This window comes from Microtus ochrogaster, chromosome 17, assembly GCF_000317375.1.
Source record: "Microtus ochrogaster isolate Prairie Vole_2 chromosome 17, MicOch1.0, whole genome shotgun sequence".
Lineage (NCBI taxonomy): Eukaryota > Metazoa > Chordata > Mammalia > Rodentia > Cricetidae > Microtus > Microtus ochrogaster.
This window is the reverse complement of record NC_022019.1, coordinates 33210788-33223020: the sequence shown is the minus strand read 5'-3', so window position 1 is coordinate 33223020 and position 12233 is coordinate 33210788.

Below are 12233 nucleotides of genomic sequence, written 5' to 3'. Positions count from 1 at the left end.
TGGGAGGCACATGAGTCTGGGCTAGCCCTGAGCTGTGCCGTGACTGCCGAGAAACGGAAGGCACATGAGTCTGGGCTAGCCCCGAGCTGTGCCGTGACTGCTGAGAAACGGAAGGCACATGAGTCTGGGCTAGCCCCGAGCTGTGCTGTGACTGCCTAGAATCGGGAGGCACATGAGTCCGTTCTTCATCTTTGTCAGAGCTGTTTTATGATCTCTTGACCTGCTTTTGAGGTGAGCACTCCTCTGGGCTACACTCGGCAGTTGTCTCTCCCAAAGATGTCCAGGCAGCCATGTTGGTACACCCCACCCTCATGCCCCACACTGTCGCGAGCACGGGGCAGAGTCATAAGGGACAGGTCACATCAGGTGTGTTGGTCCTGCCTTGGTCTGCCCAGTGGCCCCAGAGGACGAATCGGCTCCTCATCAGGCTGTGTCTTTGCTGCAAGGAGAACTTTGTACACGGCTCACAAGAATGGGCTTCTTACTTAAGGGTTAGAGAAACCATCTTTTCCGCGACCCATTTGAGGAACGAGGGCTGTGGGCTGTGGTGTGGTGACTCTTGAGCACCGATAACCAGGGAGCATGCCGGGTGTGACGGTGCAGGACTGACATCCTGGCCCGTGCGATAGGCCTCATCAAACATCATCGCAGGTGGGTCAAGGGCTTTGTCACGGAGCTGCATTTATTAGTCATAAAATTCTGGTCATCCTGTGGCAAGATAAATAAAAGTCTAGAAAGTACCTGGAAGATAAGATTAAGTTTGGAAGATGGCCAGCCCTCACTGTGCAGCAGTAGAGAAAGGAGCCTTCTCTCTGATGGACACTGAGATCGCAGAGGAAAAGCCAGAGAGGACAGGGGACAGTGGGGAAGGGGAAGGAGGTTCCTGTTGGCTGATGAGACATTCCATAGAGTTCATAGAGAATGTGCATCTCCGGGTCAGACGACACATTGTGGCTGGAGAGACACGCGCGGTGCGGGATGGCACTTACCATGTGAGTCTGACAGTCTGAATCCAGCTCCTCAGAACCCACAGAAAGGTGGCGAGAGAGAACCATCTCCACAAAGCTGCCCTCCAACCTCCGCACATCATAGATACACGTATAATAACAGCAGGCTTTTTATTATAAACTAAAGTACAAGTTGGATAGGAAAAACTATAGCTGGTTACCAATAGATTTTTACATAAGTTCTACATGTTAGTTTAACTGATGGGAAAGTCTGCACGACAGAAAATTTGCCGTTTTGACCTATACGGGTCAGGGATGGGACAGTTGTGTTATGCAGCTGTGCCTCCCGTCCACCTCCGCATCCTTGTTTGAAATCCTAGCTGCCTGAGAATGATGTCGTGTACACAAATGAGCGTACATGGGCTTCTGCCTGGGAAGCTGCTGCCAAGAATAACCAGGCCACAGTGAAAGAACTTACCAGTAACAAAAATAACCACGGTGATTCATGGCTTACTCATGTGACAGCTTCACAATGTAAAGCCGTTGACGTCCGCCAGAGATGATGGCTCTGATCCGTAATCTCCAAAGTTAAGAGGCAGAAGCTGGGAGATAGTCGTTTGAGGCTAGCTTGACGTGTGCAGAGGAGCTGTCAAAAGCAGTTACTTGATTTCCTTAATAGGGGTCATTTATGTAAATGTGATAGTCAACACAGAAGGTTGTTGTATGACTAGAAAATCGGTCATTTATAGAGTGGTCAGAAGCTCAACTCATACACCAGATGTCTTAAACACATTTACGAATACAATCTGAGTCAGGTGTACAATGTATACATGATATACTATCAAAGCAATAAACATCCTATGTCCAGGCTTCCGGAAGTCCCCTGCATATGTGTGCGTGTGTATATTTTGGTGCTGGAGGTGGCCCTGGGCTTGGCACACTCTGGACAAGTACTGATGCTGTGTCCTTACATGCTTGTGTTTTTATTTTTCAGGGTCAGAATCCTTCACAGGAGTTCTGCCCTCTTACCTTGAGGTTACAGCTTCATGTTAGCCAGCTCCTTGTTACCTGAGAGAGCAGAGTGGACAGACGCCGTGGGGGAGAGGGTTGTAAAATACACTTGTCCAGTGTGACTTTTTGTTTTAACTACTTGCTTTTTTAAATTTATTTGTTTATTTACATTCTGACCACAGCTTCCCCTCCTTCCTCCCACTCCCTCTCTGCCTCCTCCCTTCTTACCCCCCCCCAAACCCACCCCTTCTCCATAATCACTCAGAAATGGGCAGGCCACCTATGGGCATCAGCAAAGCGTAGCATATCAAGCTGCTGGAAGATCAAGCACCTCCCCTGTATTCAGGCTGGGCAAGGCAACCCAGCGTGAGGAACAGGTTCCCAAGAGCCGGCCAAAGCACCAGGGACAGCCCTGCTCCCACACACAGAGCAAGCTACACAACCGTCACATAGTTGCAGAGGATCTAGGTCAGTCCCACGGAGGCTCCCTGGTTGTTGGTTCAGACTCTGAGTTCCCATGAGCCAAGCTACTGTTTTCTGTGGGTTTTCCTGTGATGTTTCTGACCCCCATTTCCTATAGTCCCTCTTCCTCACCTCAGCAGGATTCCCTGGGTGCAGCCCCATGTTTGGTTGTGCGTCTCTAGAACTGCCCTTGTCAGTCACTGGATGAGGTCTCTCTGAGGACGGCTGGGGTAGTCGCCAATCTAATCACAGAAAGGCCAGTTTAGGCTGTGCATCCTCCGCTGCCAAGAGTCTTAGCTGGGCCGTCCTTGCAGACTTCTGGAAGTTCCTCTGTACCAGGCTTCTACCTGACTCGGTAAAGCCCCCCTTTCCGGTCATCCCTTCCAGTACTGTCTTCCACCCACCCCCAGCCCAGTCCCTCAGACCCCATGCCCTCCACCATCATCCCCCCCATCTCTTTCCCCTTTCTAGGAAGATCCATGTATACCTCTCGGGCCGTCCCTGTTACCTAGGCTCTCTGGGTCTGTGGGTTATAGCATGGTTATCCTTTACAGCTAATATCCAATTATGAATGAGTTCATACAGTGTCTTTCTGGGTCTGGGGTACCTCACACAGGATGGTTTTTTTTCCTAGTTCCATGTATTTACCTTCAAATTTCCTGGTATCATTGTTTTTAACAGGTGAGTAGTACTCCATTGTGTAAATATACCACATTTTCTTTATCCATTCTTTGGTTGAGGGGCATCTAGGTTACTTCCAGGTCCTGGCTATTACAAATAAAGCTACTGTGAATGTAGTCGAGCAAGTGTTCTTGTGGTGTGATTGAGTATCCTTTGGGTGTGTGAGTGTGACTTTTTATAGTTTGACTTTACAACCAGCCTCATACCTGCGATTCCTTCATCCACAAATTGAGCCAAAAAAATTTTTGAGAAAAATTGCTTCCATTATTAAAACGTGTAAACTTATTTCTAGCAAATACCTCATATATGTTATAGTTAACCTTGATTACCAACTTGATTGGATAGAGGGATGCCTAGGGGAGTAGCGAGACATGGGCTGAATGTGGACGTCCGTCTGCCGGGCCCAGGCAGAACAAATATGGAAAATGCTCCCGCCAGTGCAGACGAACCCGCATGCTGCTCCTGGCTGAGGCGAGCAAATCTGTTCTTCTGAGCTCTTCCACCACGGTGATCTACCTCACATCGGGCCCGCAGACTCTGGAGCCATCGGAACCACGGCTGACGAGCTCTAAAAGTGTGAGCCGCCATCCTTTCCCGTCAAGGGGCTTTCCTCAGTTATTTCTCACTACTGTGTAGCTGACGCAAGAAGTCGGCAACAAGAAGGCGTGGTTACCACGGTGAAGCCCAATCGCGTCCATCCATTCAGATGCCGTTGGAACTGGTTTCACGGAAGAATCTAGAAAAGCCAACCAGACTGAGCTTGGGCTGCTGTAGGCGGAGCTTAGTGGGCGGTCCTGATGCGAGCTCAGACTAGCCGGACGCTCACAGGACCGTGTACGGTACAGACTGCCCAGGAACGTGGAACAGGAACCTAAGACAGGAACCAAGTCTTAGCCGGACTGCAGCCCCTTCCAGTTGCATCCTTGCTAAGAGCTCACCTCCATCTCCTCCATTCCCTGAGAACAAGCTAGTGAGGAAAGTTTCAAGGCGATCTATTATTTCAGCAGCAGCATAGGTATCACAAGCTATTTTAAGCAAAGCTTGAGGTGAGAAGCGGGCTTAGAAAGACCTGGGGGGCAGGGGCAATGCGGTTTTATCAGGAAAAGGAGTTTGTTTAAAGCTGTGGGTCTGGAGGGTATGGTCACTAGGAAATTAGCCGAGCACTTGCACCGGAACGACAGAGAAGCCTTGAGGTCTTCTGGGACCCTTGCAAGACCTCACTCCTATGGTCTGGGTAAGAAATGTGCCTCCAAAGACTCAAGTATTGAAGGCTTGGTCCCCAGGTGGTGGATCTGGCCACAGAGAGAGGACAGGGTCAGGGGAGCTTTGACCTGCTCAATGGAGTAATCCCGTGACGGATTCATGAAGGCAGAGGTCACTGGGGTCATGTGTCTAAAGGGTTCTGCCCCTGATTGCCATCTGCCTCCCTTCCCGTCTCATCCCTTTCCATTCCTCTTCCCGCTGGCCTCTTCTCCGTCCTCGCTGTCTCTCCTTCTAAGGCAAGCCGCCCTGCTCTACCACACCCTGCGGGATGTTCCGTCTCCGTACACGCAGGCTCGGCAGTAAATGAACAAGGCGACTGTGGTCTGAAACTTGTGAAGCAGCCAGAGTAACTCTCCGGAGGTTCAGTGGTCCTCTCTGGTGCTTTGTCACAGAAGCCATAAAAGGAGAAGACCCACGTGTGCAGCTTCAGTCCGTGGAAGGACTTCTCCTTGGGGAGCTGATACCTCACGCTCTGGAAATGGTTTCTCCAAGATGAACGACGCTGGCTTTTTCAGGCAAGTAGAATGCAAGAGTTCCCGGGACACGGAGGCTTCTCTCGAGAGGATGAAGGAAATTCTGGAAGGCCAGGCATCACACGGCAGCCAGAACCTGCAGGCCGTTCCCTGGAAGGCCGTTCCCTAGAAGGTGACAGGTGAAGCCTGGAGAACAAAGCCACATGGGCAGTAGAGAAGGCAGGCCAGTAGAGGAGGCATTGGCTACGTGCTCCAAGGAACATTGTGAGAAGAGAGAGGTCATGAGGAATGGTCAGAGTCCCTTGTAGCTCCTGTCATAGCCATGACATCTAGGCCATAACATGCTCTAGGTGGTAGGCATGGAACTACGAGATGTAATGTTTGCCCTACTGGGTTGTTTTTGTTTTGTTTGTTTTTGCCTGCTTTGGTACAATTCTTCTCATCTTCCTATCCCTTTCATTTGAGATGAGAATGCTTGTGTCAAGGAATCTGCCTTGAGTGAAGAGGCTTTTACACAGGCCTTTGAGCCCTACAGAAACTATGAGACTTTGAAGATGAAGTCAATGCATTCCAGGTGTGTGTGGTAGAGCACTGTAATATTAGGCAGGACTACGCCCATGTCTTTATTTGGAGACTAAGTCTGATTTAAAGTGTTCTCAAGATGACAGGAGTGGGTTTGGGATGAGCACTCCTAATTTCCACCTTGGTTGGATTGAGATATATCAAGATCAGTAAAGCACATTCTGGGTGGCTTATGGAAGGGAGGGAGGGTTCACAGAGGCGCTTGGCTGTGGAAGTCCCTCCTATGCATGAAGTCACCTTTAATCCTAGCACTCCGGAGGCAGAGGCAGGTGGATCTCTGTGAGTTCAAGGCCAGCATGGTTGACAGTGTGAGTTTCAAGACAGGCTCCAAAGCTACAAAGAGAAACCCTGTCTCTAAAAATAAAAATTAAAAACTAATTAAAAAAAGGTCAACCTGAATGTGGCCAGCACCATCTAAAAGGCAGGGGTCCAGACAGAGCGAGTGGCCCACAGACTAAGCCCATGGGCAGGCGTTGCCCTCTCTGCTTCCTGGTGGGCATGAGGTAACTAGATGTGCCCCCACTGTGCCCTAACCGCCATGATCTCCCGCCTTCCACAGGCCAGAAACAATGGGGTGGGCGGACTGACCGTGGGCTGAACTTCTGACACTGGGAGCCAAGTAAATACTCTTATTAATATTATTAATAAAGCTTGTCCTCCGACAGCTTCATACCTGTGTATTATGCGTGCTTTACACCCCACCCTCTCTTAACTGCCTCCTCGCCCTGACCATCCTCCCCTCTCCTCACCCACTTCCCTACAGAAATGTTCCTCAGGCTTCTCTTTATGGCTGAGGTTAACAAGGGCTGTCTGTGTCTGGAGACAATGGTTTAGAGCTATCCACGGGAGCCTGCTGGGCTCAGTACACAGCTGGAGACAATGACTCTCCAAGGACTGCCAATAGCTAATAGCTCAGCAGCAAGGGTAGGGCCATTAGCCACACCCCCATCTGTGATTTTTGTAGGGGGCCAGTCTCTATGGCTGCTGTGGGGTCGTGGTGGCCTCGTCCTGCTTAGAAAAGAGCGTTTGCAACCCTTCTCCGGATCTTTTGGCTTCCCATGTGTCTGACCTCCTCTTCTGCACTATTGCCGAGGGGTGCTGCAAATGTCCTCGTTAGGGCTTAGTTAGCGCTCAACTAACACTTATTCTCGGCATCTAGAGTGGCCAGCATCTCTGCATTCACCGCCATAGAGTGAGGCTTCTCTGATTGAGGCTGAGGGTCGCTTTTGTCTGTAGGTACAAACACAAGATGTTTAGAAGGCAGTTTGAGGCTGTGTAGCTTTAGCTAAACAGTGGTAGTAAGGTCCCCTTCCCCCCATCAGCCTATGACTTTCCCATGCATAAAGTTATATCACAATTTAAAGATGTGATCGATAGAATCAGTGACAGCATATAGTTGTCCCCTCAGTTTATAATGGGATTGTGTCTCAGTAAACCCCATATACATTGGGCCTCAGCCCAGAAGGGATGGAGGAGCGGCCACTGACTGAGCTGTTCCCCTCTGCCAAGATTGAGAGATTCCTGTAAATGGGACTTCCAGTCAGTCTCTGCCTTCTGGTACTCTGGCTGACCTGGCTACTCATTGTGTAGACCAAGCTGGCCTCGAACTCACAAGAGATCTGCCTTCCAAGTACTGGTGTGTCTCTCTATCTCCAAAAGAATAAATTCTTAGGAATGAAATTAACTTTTGAGTCAGTGAGAACGTACATTTTAAATGTGAGCGGCATCACCATGGGAGGAGACTTACTGCAGACGGACATGGTGTCCAAAGTCTGGGCTTAATGGGACACCAACATTGAGCGAGAGACTTGGCGCAAAAGCCTCGAGTTTCCAGCCGTGTCTCTTGTGGACTTACGCCAACTCCCTCAGAAGTCAACGGGAATCAATCCTCCTGCCTCATGAGGACCCCAACCTTTGGAATCACCGAGGCTGAGGAAGGGTGCCTTCTTAATATCTGGAAGACAAGAATGATGGTTCCTTCAGGTCTGTGTAGATTAAAGTTTGGAATGTGGCCCCACTGGTTGCCATGGTCAGGTGACTCTTCCCGGGCTGCCAGTGGTAGGTACCTGGGATTGCGTGAGACATTTTTGTGCCTTGTCCAGGAAGCCACAGATAGAGAAGTGAAACTGAACTACTAAGGCCTTACAAACTGAGCAGCACCACCCTGTCCAGACCTGCTGGACCTGCATTAAACTGAGCTTCCAAAGATGCTATCATGTGGAGGAGGCCCTAAGCTGGTCCTGAACAAAACTAGTGACCCATCAGCTTGTGATGATATCTTGTGTGTACAAATATAGCCACCTTACCTCTCAACTTCCCAGCCAAAAAGAGACTGAGTTCCTGTTTCTTCCTGCCTTATCACTTCCTCTCTCTGCCCAGCCATTTCTCTTCCTGTCTGTCTATACAGACCTCTATGGTTAGCTCTTAGCTACTCTGCCTTCTGATCTTCAGGCAAGCTTTATTTGTGCAAACAAGGTATCACCACATCAGGTCTGGAATAGAGCAAGCTTAGGGCAATCCCCTTGCAAAGTCTTGCGATCTGTGTAAGTCCAGTCAGCTGGGATGTGTATTTTCGTAGGAATCAAATACAGATGGAGAAAGCGGCCCAGGATTCACGTTGGGCGTGGCAACTGGGATTGTTTGGGGTTTGTATGACCTGGAGGTCTGGCCAGCAGCCAGCGGAGCCTAGCAATGAGAACCTTGTGGGGTTGTCGTCCTCCATCTCTCAGTTAGGACTTCCTGGTTGAAGTCCAAAACTTCTTCAGTACTATCCTAGTCTCTGTATCTCTTGTTTATCTCTGTTTATTCTGCCTAACATTTCTGATCCACACCTTCCTATCCTGGAAAGTACAAACCTGTCGAGGCTGAACCCCGACAGATGTCTGCCCTACATGGAAACCAAACAGAAAGAGGGAAGGGATGTGGACACAAACACCACACAGGGAATGTTCTGTGAAGATACAGAGAGCTGTTTACAAGCTAATGTGACCTGGAGCCAATTCTCCTCTCAGCCCTCAGAAGGAACTAACCCAGCCGGATAATCTTCTTGGACTTCAACCTCCAGAACCTGGAAGAATCCATCCCGGTGGCCTGAGTTGCCTATTTGTGACACCCTGAGAGAGCAGTGGAGGAAACACTGAAACAGGATTCCTGGCCATTGGGTGAGGCTTCCTCCTAGGGATACATTGTAGCACCTTCACTAGGGAGGGGATGGTACACCCGCCGGCAACTAAGCTGGAGACTTAAAAACACACGCACACAGACTGTTGAATTAAGAGCGGCGGAGCAGTGTCCCCAGGCACCCTGCCGCCCGCATGGCTAGCTTAGCTTATGACCCGAAATAATTACACGGAAACTGTATTCTTTTAATCACTGCCTGACCCATTAGTTTCAGCCTCTTATTGGCTAGCTCTTACATATTGATCTAACCCATTTCTATTAATCTGTGTAGCACACAAGCTGGCTTACCAGGAATGATCTTAACCTGCGTCTGTCTGGAGTGCGGGAACCATGGCGACTCCCTGACTCAGCTTCTTTCTCCCAGCATCCTGTTCTGTTTTCTCCGCCTACCTAAGGGTTGTCCTATGAAATGGGCCTAGGCAGTTTCTTTATTAATAAGAAATCATTCCCACATCACACAGACAGACAGAGACACTGGGACACCGGTCGTCCTTGATACAAGAATACCAACTTTAGCCAGGCGATGGTGGCGCACGCCTTTAATCCCATCACTCGGGAGGCAGAGGCAGGCGGATCTCTGTGAGTTCGAGACCAGCCTGGTCTACAGAGCTAGTTCCAGGACAGACTCCAAAGCCACAGAGAAACCCTGTCTCGAAAAACCAAAAAAAAAAAAGAATACCAACTTTATTGTGCTCAGGGGCAGTTTATAGAGTGCTCTGACCACGCCCCAGCTCTCGGGATCTTTCAGCTGCAGGCCTCACCAGAACCCACTCTCCTGCCATCAAGGTCTCGTGCTCAGAGCAGCTGCAGGCTGCTCAGAGCAGAGGAAAACGAGCTGTTTACAAGAAATTTAGGGTCTGGTCATCTGCAGTTCTCAACAATACATGGAGAGATACTCAAAGACCTCCAGGAAGATTTGGACAGAAAACACCACTAATCCACAGTCGAAATAAGGACAGCAAATCTTTGGAGGAATTAACCCCTCATTTGAAACTAATATTGGGAAACAGCCATTTGGCTAATGACTTTGACTGGTGATTCTTAGCAAAGTGCTTCCAGGGAATGGAGGAACAGAAGTGGGCCACCTCATGTGGTAAGCTACCTCCCACCTTTTCCTGGTCAAGAAGTAGAACAGCCACCGCCCTAGACAAGGTGTCTCAGAGCCACTGCTTAGGCTGGCATGCTGAAAGTAGCCCAGATGAGGAGTCTAATGGCTGGGTTCAGCTCCAATGCACCAAGCATGGAATCCCATTACAATCTATGAGTTTTGCCATTGACTTCACATGTTTATTTCTGTCAAAGAAGGTGATTTGTTACTGTGTCCTGTGTCTCATACCCCAAAGGGACTAGGGGGGCTTGGGTGGTAAAATGAGGGTAAAGGAAAGAGGAGCTAGCTGTGCAGTTGGCAGACAACATGAGTTAAGCCCCACGTTTAGTCCTGAGCGTCCTGGCTGCCGAGGAGGACAAAGTAAAATACTTGCAAAAGTGGACATCAAGAAAGGGCGTTTATGAAAGACTGTGATCTTTTAAAATAAAACAGCATAAAATATTAAATTTGTATCTCAATGTGCACATCTAAACTCAAATTTCTCAGATTCCTAGATGTTACAGACTTCCCACAGAAGCCCAGCTTCAAACTGATGAATATACCATGTGATCTGTCCCCAGCCCCACTTTCTAGGCAAACCCCGTAAGCTCATCTCTCCTTTCTTTCTCCTTTAGAAAAGAAATGCCCTTCCTATCTTTTCTGATTGCAATGCCAACATTTGTTCCTGGCATAAAATGTGTAAGATATTGAGAAATATTTTCACAATAAAAATACCCACCACCCTCCCTACCAAATGAAAAGCAAAAACTCTTCCCCTGAGTGTCCTTAAGTCTCCCATTGTTTCCTGACCCACATATTTTGATTTGTCTTAGCTGAAGGATGTTTTGTTCCAGGAACCATGTCAGCATCCTGAATTACCAGCTCTTCCACCTCTCCAAGGCTGGGAGCTCCTTTCCCTTCTAAGTTGAGCAACCAAACCTCCGCTGCCACCTTCATCCTGCCTCCCTGGGCAAGCCTTCCCAGGAATGGGGCTCTGGACAGCTCGGCCATGGGTGCCCACTTCTGCCATTTCCCCCACAAACTATTAAAGACCTCTCTCTGAGCCACTGAAACATCTTCCCATTGAAATCTGATGGTGTCCCTGGAAGTAGAGTCTGGTGTCTTTTGGAGGGTGTTGTTCAACACAATCACATTCAAAAGAAAACCAAAGAAGATGACCGTATTGGTTTGAATTTCCTCAGCCTGTTTTATTTTCCCGTCTGAAATTACATCTACAGGACATTCATAGGAATGAACATGGTAAAGTCCCACATCAAGTTATACCAGTGGAGCTTCATGTAACATGTGCCAGTATGTTCTTGTCCTACACAATGGGACATTGGCTGTGTAGATGGGGAGAGAGTTGAGTGAGGAAGACAGCGAAGGGCATGAGAGAAGTCATGTTAGGACTGAGGTCAGGACTAGGATTCTGCCAGGAAAACTTGTGTTACCCCAGGATGCAGCATGGTGGGAGATGTCAGAGCCTGCCTACTTCAGCTGGGTCCCTGGGAAACCAGCGGTCACCCTCTTTTCTTCTGTCATTTCTGAGGGCCACCTTCTTTTACTTCATGCTGGCCAAAATGGCCTGTGTCGTGGTCTGCTCTGTCCCTTTAAGAGACAAGACATGCCCACTCCCCCCATCAGCCAAAGCAAGCTGATCTTCAGCTTCCAGCCTGAGTCCCTTGCTCCGTTCTCCCCGCTTCTCCCCTTCTCCCTCTCTCTGTCCGTCTCTCTGTCTCTCTCTGCTCTTCCCCTTTCTTCCCTTACCCTTCTCCCCTTCCCTCCATAACCCACTAAACATCCCACCTCACTGCATGGCGTGCCTATTCATGTCTCTGTGTCTCGCTAGCCATGTGGCTCCCTGCCTAGGACCATCCACCTCCAGAGACCTGCAGCGTGGTCTCATGGCATGCCCATCTGGTCTGTCTCTCTTCATGGGACTCGTTTCCCCTTGTAGCCTGCTGCAGCCATTTGGGAACTATGCCGTCCCTGTCTGGGACTGGCTGCTCTTGGGACCTGCTGCCCACTGCTGCCACTTGGGAACCTGCAGTGTTTCTGCCGCTGCAGCTACTCGGGAATCCGCAGCATTTTTACTTTTACCATTTGAGCCTGGTCTTCCATTTCTGCTTCATCATCCATGAGACAACTATTCTTCCTGGACCACCATGTACATCCCTGAAGCCACTGCGTAGGACTCGCTGACTTTGTTATCTTGAGGGGAAGTGTCTCCAGAGAGAGTGACTGATGCAAGCCATAGACCTTTTTGCTCCTCTGATCCAACAACCAATCTGTCCCTATTGTTAGACTCTCTCCAGGAAGAAGCAATGGCTGTGGTAGATGATGACCCACAGCCCCAGGAAGACACAGAGCCTCTCAGTGCTGACTAAGCTTCTGTAACCACTGACAGAAAGTGAATCCTTTCACAAAGCTCTGCAGAGATGCCCTAGAATGCATGCCAGTCAGAGCTACCATGATAGAAAGTAAAGATGACCACCCTCCACCAACCCTACAAAGATGACCGCCCTCCACCAGCCCTACAAAGATGAC